The sequence below is a fragment of the Rhineura floridana genome, chromosome 13 (assembly GCF_030035675.1).
Source record: "Rhineura floridana isolate rRhiFlo1 chromosome 13, rRhiFlo1.hap2, whole genome shotgun sequence".
NCBI lineage: Eukaryota > Metazoa > Chordata > Lepidosauria > Squamata > Rhineuridae > Rhineura > Rhineura floridana.
The window spans coordinates 34,762,000-34,771,829 of record NC_084492.1 but is presented as its reverse complement, the minus strand read 5'-3'; positions in this window follow the sequence as shown (position 1 = coordinate 34,771,829).

Here is a 9,830-nt window from a genome sequence, read left to right as displayed (position 1 = left end):
CACATTGATTTTAGCCCAGTGGTGAATTCTAGGTTCCAAAACACAGAGGCACATGCTCATAAAGCTGCTGGAGATTCCCAGAGCTCCTCTAGTTTCAGCACCTTGGACAACTTTTTTCTCTGCCAACCAAAGTATTTTTGGAGATAACACCAGTGCCTTAACTTGAGCCCATTGATAAAAGTTGTCCTGTGTATGCCTTGCTTTATGTGGGGATGAAATGTTTGCCATATTTCTACTTCTTACAGCCCTTTCTAGCAAGTGTTTTTTTCCCCAGGGTTGATTATTTGGAGGGTTGTCATGTATCACACAGGCTTCTAATCTATGAACATTCTAACCTGAAAATCTATTATCATTGCCCTGACACAGTAGATAAATGCCTGCTGATTGAATCTCTTAAGATGAGTGGCCAATCTGGTCCTTCACCTGACAGTTCCCATCATCCCTGACTACTGACTATTTTGGCTGGGGCTGATGCAAGCTGGGAATCCAGTGACATTTGGAAGGCCATTGGTTAGCCATCTGTGCTCGAAAAGGATGTACCTGAAACAAAATGTCTCTGTGTGGAGTACATCTCTTTGGTTCTCCATGCTCTCCAGGCTGCTTAATTCCATTCTGCTGCTCTCCTTCCCCCTCCAGTTGTCTAGTCATCCCACTCAATTAAGTCAGCATTCTGTGCCCACTGATTGAGCATGCTCAGTCACAATTGTCTGTTTTGGAGGTCTCTCCTCTCCCCTCCCCCCTTAGCTCCCCCCCATAATATTTCTTGTTCTGCAAACCTTGGGCTTCTCCAGGCCTTCTGGCACCTTTCTCCTGTGCATGGCTGATGGCATTTTAATCTTCCACGCTTGGAGAGTTGAGTTGGTTAGTAGAACGTAAGAATTCTGATTCTGTTGCCTCATTTTTGTGTGTGTTGATAAAAAAAGGTTTCTCTTTGCTTCGGCACTGCTAGTAAGTATCTCAATGGAACAATTCAAAGAGTTTGCATTTACTATATATTAACCTGAATACAAACTCATTTTTACCCAACAGCTGGCCTGGCAGTTGCAAAGCCTTTGCTATAAAGCTTTTCTTCTTTTAAGAGTAATTGCACCCCAGAGCTATGTAGCATAACTAGCAGGCATGTAACATTCATCAGCAAATCAAGAGAAACTATATATCCAGATACCAGTTACAAATCTTACCAGCAGCTCCTGATGGAGACTGAAAGCATATCTGGACCAGAATTGTTAAAAGGGAAACTAAGCGTGTCTCTTTGCTCAACTTGGAGAGTGTATGCCAGAAGGCAGTATTGTATGGGCCAGCACAGCAGTTTGTCAGCATCTGAGTCTTGTCTCTTGGCTACTGGCAAAAAATAAAACTGCGAAGTTTCAAAACAACTGTTTTGAACTGCCTCTGCCATCCTTGTTTTTTAAATCCTTAAATGAGAAGCATTGGAAGCAATGGGAGATTTTAAGCTTTCATTTCAAAATTAGGGCAGTTGATCAGTTAAAGAACTTAGTTGTCTGAACACTGTTAACCTCTTAACTGTTCAGTGAAATTGCAGAACCTCAGTGTAGTTGCCTTTTTTGACATAAGGAAATAAATGGTAAATACAACAGTACAAATTGTTTGAAGGAAAGGGGTTGAAGATAACTTTCTCTTCACTTTTCCTGTCACAGTAACAATGAACCACCATCAAGATAGCAAGAGAGTCCAATTCTTGCATGCAGACTACTTCAAGGGTGGGGGAGGGTAGCTGTTTAGCCAGCATGTGTGTCTACCCTTCAAAATCATGTTTTTGGCTAAAAACACTTGCAGTGGGTAGCAGTCACTGTATGTGACCCCTGCTGAGCCTTTAGATACTGCTTCCTACTGTCCGTGTAATCACCAATGGTGCCGCTTCATTGCACTTCACTGTTATAGAATAGTCACTTGATAAAATCAACACACTCCCTTTGGGCCCTATTAAATATATCTTGGCGGTGAATCATTGCTGAATTAAATTCCTTGCATACATTGTAAAACGCAGGTTGCTCTATTCCTGGTGTGCTGTCTATATGTGCTGAAATTACCTGGTGGTTGAGTTTGTTTATTTAAAACATTTATAATTGCCCTTTATCATAACTGATCTCATGGTGGGATGCAATGAAATTCCATTTAGAATTAGAGGGTTTGCTGTAAGCCATTTTGCTGGCCTGGGAGTATAGCAGGAGTGGGAAACCTGTAGCACAGTCATATCTGGAGGGTTGCAACACCCATCATTCCTCACCATTGGCTGCTCTGGTTGGGGCTGATGGGAGATGGAGTCCAACAACATCTTGAGGGGTGCAAGTTCTCAACCTCTAAAGTAGAACAATTGTATATAAATCCAGTGCTAAGTATATTTACTTGCCATAACATAGGGTGGCCAACTGTGAACTCTTGGTCTTTAAAACTCAGTTTAACAGCAGTTGTACACCTTTCTGGTATGTTACAAAGTGCTTAGGCTGCAAACAGATTGATTTTTATTTTTACAACATCAATACTTGTATTTGGAAAGGTTGTTTAAAGCATCTATGCAGAGCTTCAAAAAAAGTATAGGGTTTACAAGGCTGAATTTCCCCCAGCATGAATGCAAACTAAATGTATAATTATTTGACTGATGTAGTCTTCTGTCCAGGAGCTGACAAATCAAAAACCTGCTTCCATAATATAATACCATCAAGTGCCCTTTAGTCCATTCTCTGGGCCCATGTAGAGAATTGTGCAACATTAAATGGCAATCTTGTCTGCCTACCATTGTCACAATTCTCGTATTCCAGGGCAATGAAAACCAATTGGGTCATGTATCAAATTAACCTCTTGCTGTGTATGTACTCAGATGTTTCTGTACTTTTGCATTTGCCAACCAGGATTAAGAAGGTCATATGAAGCTTCTCCCTACAGTGTCAAACTACTGGTCCATCTAGCAGTGGCTTTTCCTACACCAACCACCTGAGATCCTTTTAAAGCTGGAGTTACCAGGGATCAAATCTGGAGCCTTCTACAAATGAAGCATATACTTTACCACTAAGTTATAAGACATCTGCTTATGGTTAAGAAACCAAAAAGTAGTTAAAGAAGGAATCTTACAAGCTGGTGATGGTGAACTAAAATCAAATGAACCTAAGCCTTTGGTTCCTCTAATCCTCCAGGGCAGCCTTTCCCAACCAGTGTGCCTCCAGATGTTGTTGCACTACAACTCCCATCAGCCTCAGCCAGCATCGCCAATGGTCAGGAAAGATGGGAGTTGTGGTCCAGCAACATCTGGAGGCACACTGGTTAGGAAAGGCTGCTCCAGGGGATGAACACACTAACTCTGCCCCTCCCTTGCAATAGCTGTTGGCCTCCATGATTGGAAGGTAGATGTCTGCAGGTGGAGGTTGCTGTAGTTGCTTGGAAGAGCAGCCTTCTAAAGCACATGGATAACCTATACGAGTAGAGTGTAGAAACTATTTCTCTTAATTTCGGTGGGGGGGGATGATGAGGATGGCAATGGTGGTGTTTTCCTTCATCAAATGAGGGATTGAATGGTCTCAATAGAAGTGGGTGACCTGTAACTCTCCAGATGATGTTGGACTCCCAGCTTCCAGATCATGGGGCTAATGGAAGTTGGTCAGAGATTATCAGGGATGATGGGAGTTGTAGTCCTGCAACATCTGGGGAGTCATATGTTGCCCATGCCTGTTCAATAGGGCTATTGTCCCTGTGCTCCCAATTGTACCTCCACATGAGCTACATAGGAAGACCTCTGCTAGATCAGCCCAAAGATCCATCTAGTCCAATATCTTCCCACAGTGGCCAACCAGGTGTCCAGGGGAAGCCCGCAAGCAGAACCTAGCATTTTCTCCCCACTTGTGATTCTCAGCAACTGGTTTATCTGTTATTTGCTGGATCAGACCAAAGACCCATCTTAATTGAGCATCCTTGTCCCATTGGGGACAACTGGCTGCCTATGGGAAACTCACAAGGAGGACATGAGCAGAATAGTCCACTCGTATTTCCCAGCAACTGGTATTACGAAGCTTACTTTCTCTGATACCGGAGGTACTGTGGCTCTCATGACTAGCAACCATTAATAGTCTTATCCTCCGTAAATTTGTCTAATCCCCTTTAAAAGCATCTAAAGATGGTGGCTAACACTGTATCTTGTGATAGTGAATTCTGTGCTTTATGCACTGTGTGAGACACCAGGGATCCTGTAGTCTGTCTTGCATCATTATGTTCAGTATTTGCAAGGTTGGCAACAGAGGTAACATTTACATGCTGGCCTTGTAACTGTTGCTGTCAAAGTAATGTTTCTAGATGTGCATCCCTAAAATGCTGCTGTTCATTCAGGAGTAAAATTGCATTGGCCATGGCTGTAGGACATGACATACCCATCTGCAAATGCACACCTTTGTTTTTTCTCTTTCCTATTTTCCCAGTCTGGCCCCACAGCCTTCTGTGAAAGAATAACACACACTTTGGCTTTCAAGGTGAATTGTAGCACTGTTCGCAAATATAAGTGTTGTTGTGAACAAAGAGCTTTTATTTGTGGTGGAAATAATTCTCAGGTTTGAGAGGCGGTTCTGCTTGAGGTAAAACAACTCAACTCCCACCCCAGCCCAACCTGAAAGCCGGTAGATATTTTATTTAAGTTGCATTATGGACTGATAAAGTATTCTTTCTCATTCCTGGATCAAGCTTGAGTGTATGAAAGGTGAGCTTCCAGTGTACTGAAAATTGAAAAGCATCTTGCAAATTGAATATTTGTCAATCATGACCTCAAACGGGCATAAAAGTGAGGCTTAGCTTAGCAGGGTGGAAATGAATAGCGTGCTTGCTTCAGCCACATTGTACAAGAACCAGTGACAGCCCTTATGCCAACTTTGCCCTTCAATCCTCTCCCCTTTTTTAACCAGTCTTCTGTTCTTTTATGCTCTGGAAATAATTCCCGCCCTGTCTAGGTCAACCGAGCTGTCCTGTAGGCAGCTGCAGTCCTTGTTTTCTTGTTAAAAGTCTCCTTAAAGGTACACATAAAGAAATTCCAGCAAGGCAAAATATGAGCAGCTGGCTGTACAAGAGAACTACAGTATAACCTAAGAACATAGGAAGCTGCCTTATATGGAGCAGATCTAGCTCAGTATTGTGTACACTCACTGGCAGCAGTTCTCTTGGGTTTCAGGCATGGTCCTTCCCTGCCTTGCCTGAAGATGATGGAGTTTGAACCCGGGACCCTCTGCATGCAAAGTAGATGCTCTGTCACTGAGCTATGACCCTCCCACCTAATGCAAACCACTTGTGAATCTGTTACACTTATCAGCCCTGGTGCAATGCACCAGCTGTGTATCAAGGACAACCAGGAGCTGGAATACACACACACACACTAGTTTTTACAGTTCAGCATAACCAGGTTTATCAACCCCTTGGTGGTCCACCATGCACGGCTGATAAGCTTCCTTCCAACTGGGCGGTTCTCAAGTGTGTAAACCTGAGTGACCACCCAAAGTGTGTGTGTATTGTTGGCAGTGCAACTGCAGTATAGGCTATGGACTACCTGGACTATACCCTTCATCATCCATGGATTTGTATTAGCACCTTGGTGTCTGTTCTCCAACCCCAGTGCACCTGCAGAGTTCTTATTCCCTTGACCAGTAGTTGGCTGGGTGGTTCACCTCATCTGTTTTTCTGATAATTGGTGGCAGGTGTTTCCAACAGCAAATTATTTGTCAGATGAAAAAATGCTGTATTAATATTTCTCCCTAGCTATGCCAAATGCTTTTGCAATCTTTCTCTTTCATCCTCTCAGCAATCCTGTGTGTGTACTCAAGATCACTTAAGAACCACTTAGTTGCCGCTTAACAATCTGCTCCATCTTGTATTATATTCAGGCTTGTTTAAAAGTAACTCTTTCCCCATGTCTGAATGCATGCTGTGATTGAAGTGGGAAGTTCTGATATGTACTGGTGCAGAAATGTGGAGCAAGTCTACTATTAATTGTTTTCTAGGTAGGTTGGCTATAAGAATTGCACTGGCTGCCCACTAGCTACCGGGCCAAGTTCAAGGTTCTGGTTTTTGTGTACAAAGCCCTATGCAGTTTGAGACCAGAGTACCTGTTGGCTCTTACATCTGAGTAGATATGCATAAGATTGTACTGTGACTGGTTGCAATTCTAAGCATGCTTACTGAGGAGTAAACCTTTCACTCAGTCGGACTTCCTTCTGTTTAGGCTTACAAGTCATAATGTGTTTCAAAAAAAAAACTCAGAGAACTGTGTTGGTCTACTGGAAAAAGCACTGCTTCAAGATATATATCTATATAGTCAATAAATCATTATAGGTATTTATTCCAGAGATGAGGAAAAAAGGACCCTAGTTGTATCACTCATTTATGAATTGGGGAAAAGATACAAGACCGAGACGCTGCTGGTGAGTGCCTTCACTGCCCAGATGGAGGATGTTCATCCTGTTCTTGATGGGGTTACACTCCCCTTGAAGGAACAGGTTCGTAGCTTGGGAGTTCTTTTCGATCCTTCCTTGTCTCTCGAGGCCCAGGTGGCCTCGGTGGCACGGAACGCTTTCTACCATCTTCGATTGGTAGCCCAGCTACGTCCCTATCTGGACAGTGATGACCTCACCTCAGTTGTTCACGCTCTGGTAACTTCTAGGTTGGACTACTGCAATGCGCTCTATGTTGGGCTGCCCTTGAAGATAGTTCGGAAACTACAGTTAGTCCAGAATGCAGCGGCCAGACTATTGACGCGGACCAGATGGTCCGCTCATATAACACCTGTTCTGGCCCGTCTGCACTGGCTTCCTATTTGTTTCCGGGCTAAATTCAAAGTGCTGGTTTTGACCTATAAAGCCCTACACGGCATGGGACCACAATACCTGGTGGAACGCCTCTCCCAATATGAAACTACCCGTACACTGCGCTCGACATCTAAGGCCCTCCTCCGAGTGCTATCACATCGAGAAGCTCAGAGGGCGGTGACTAGATCCAGGGCCTTTTCGGTGGTGGCCCCCGAATTGTGGAATAGTCTCCCCGATGAGGTACGCCTGGCGCTGACGCTGCTATCTTTTCGGCACCAGGTGAAAACCTTTTTATACTCCCAGGCATTTAATTTTTTTTAAAAAATATTCTATTTAAAAAAAAATTGCTTTATAGTGTATTTTAAAACAGTATTTCATTACTGGTATATTCTGATGTTGTTTGGTTTTTGTTCTTTGTTTGTTTTGCTTTTTGATTTTCTTATATTTGTTCTATTCATATATTTTCTTGTTTATCCTCTATGTACACCGCCCAGAGAGCCTTTTTGGCTTAGGGCGGTATATAAATTAAATTAAATAAATAAATAAAAATAAATAAATAAAATATATAACAGCCTCAAATAGCCTTTCATGCAAACCTTGTAAATGGAAGTTTTCTGGCACTACAGGAACCTGGTCATTTTACTGTCTGTTTATATAGCGATTTATATGTAAATCTCCTTTGGTAAAACCAAAGCACAGTTCTTTGCTCTGTTTAGGGCACAAACAAGAGGATGCAAACCCACGCCATTTGCATTTTGTGCCGGTTGGCCCAAGTGAAGCATTTGGCGAACTTATTTGCTAGGCTGCTACAGAACATTATCTCTCCCCGACTGAAAGTTTCGCTTCAGTGTTCCTGAAAATTGGTGGAAAACATTTCCATTTTCTTCTATAAAAACCAGTAATTCCCTTTTCCTTCATCCCCTCTCCACCCCTACCCCAAATCCTAAAATACTCTTTCTTTCAACTGTGGGAAGGCTGATCCGAGAAATAGCTTGGCATCTTGTTATTTATTATGACTAAGTTTCCATCCCATTTACTAACCTAACCAAGGTTCTTGAATTATAATAAGACACTGATAAGATTTAAGTTTAAATTTGATGGGAAATGATGTAATTCAGTGAAAATGGCAAGGCCACTAGTTTTGATGGCTTTAAAAAAGTGAGTATGATCAGTTCATGGACCATAGATCTAACAGGCCTGTTTTGCATGCCACGCTAACCTTCGCACCAATGCATGAATGTACAAACTCACAGAGTTGCTCCCAGCTGCTCTGCTCTTCCCTAGTCCTTTTTTGCTGCCACACAACACTGAGCTAAGTCAGCACCAGGCCTGTGGCTTCAACTCATGGTTACTCTAGAGTAGGGATGGAAGGATCTGTCAGTTTGGGTTCTTTTGGTGTCTTGTTTTTCCAACATTCAGTTCTCCATATTTCTGCAGCAATAATCTTCATTTTAGTGCAAAATTCTCCTGTCAACACATTTTTGTATGCGGTTTTGACTAATCCACCCATTTTTGCAAGCAATTTCTCTTAATATTAATGCATTTTGTATGTTATTTTCACCAACATATTCATTTTTATGCTTTCCCCTAATATATGGATTTTTGTAAGCCTTGTTTGGTTGCAGAACTGCATAGCAACATTCGGATAAGTGTGAATTTCAAAGACTGGCTGTGTTTTGATTCTCATATCGTTTCAGAAAGTATAGATTTGACTTTAAATGCAAACTGAATCGAATTTCTCCCCCATCCTTAGTCTGGAGAGAACTTAACCATGAGCCCAGGTTTGGATGGCATGCTAACCCAAACCTTGGCTTAGCTCAGGGCAGCAGCAAAAAGGACGGCCGTGCAACAAAGCAATGACAACCTTCTTTTCATGAGCCTGTGTGTTTATGCTAAGGTAAGCCATGGTTTGGTTTAGGGTTGGGGTGGTGAACCTCATGCCTGGGGGCTAGATGTGGCCCTCCATGCCTTTCTATCTGGCCCTTGGGACATTCCTCGGTCCACACCCCTCACTGGCCTTCTGTACCCCACCGAGTGTTTTTGCCTGGTCAGTAGTCCAGCATGCTCAGTATTGTCGACACTGGCTGGCAGCATCTCTCCAAGGTTACAGACAGGAGTCTTTCCTAGCTCTACTGGGAGATGCAAGGAACTGCGAACTTGGGACCTTTTGATGCAAAACGTGCTCTATCACTGAGCTATTGTCCTTCACTGGTGATGCTACGTTGGTACCTAAAAGGCACTATAGGTAGGTGACCAAAATTAACTAAGCACGCTTGACTGAGGCTGGGGTCCAAAGAGCTTCTTCAAGACTTGATCCTGGCCATACAGCTGAGCTGAACTTTTGACTTTCCCTTCTTTGAATGGCATACCTTCATGCTATAGCCCTCAATTTCAAAATAGGGTTGCCACTTAGCATGGGATGATTAGGGATTTGGTATTCAAGATTAGCAGAATACCTGCTTGGGCAGGTAGAACTCGTCACACATTTTTAGATTGCTAGAATACATTTTACATGGGGATACTTTTGAAAGATGTTTGGAAACCTTACTTGGTTCAAAATGCACTGGAGAAAGCTGTAACAGCGGTATCATAGCACTTTAAACAGTCATGGCTCCCCCCAAAAAATCTTGGGAATGTTAGTTTGTTAAGGGCGTTGAGAGCAGGAGTGTAGTTGTCCAAGGTCTTGGGGGTGTGTCTTAGACCCCTTACTTGTTTGGAAGTAGGTTCCCAGCTGGATCCCCATGTCTCCAGCATCCTACAAGCCAATCAGCATGGAAGGGGAGTGTGTTAGTCACTGAGAAGAGTCTTCTAACATGCTTACTTGTCTGTTTCTGTTGATTGGATGTAATCAGAGTGAAAGGAGATGAGCCAGCCACTGAGAAGACTCTTTTCAGTAGCTAACACTCTTCCCTTTCATGCTTATTGGCTCCTAAGAATGTCTGTTGTTTTGGGAGAAGACATTAACAAGGATTTCATTCTCACACAGCAGCAAAAAGGGGTGTGTGGCTGTGGCTATCATGAAGCGACCCTGTACTTCTC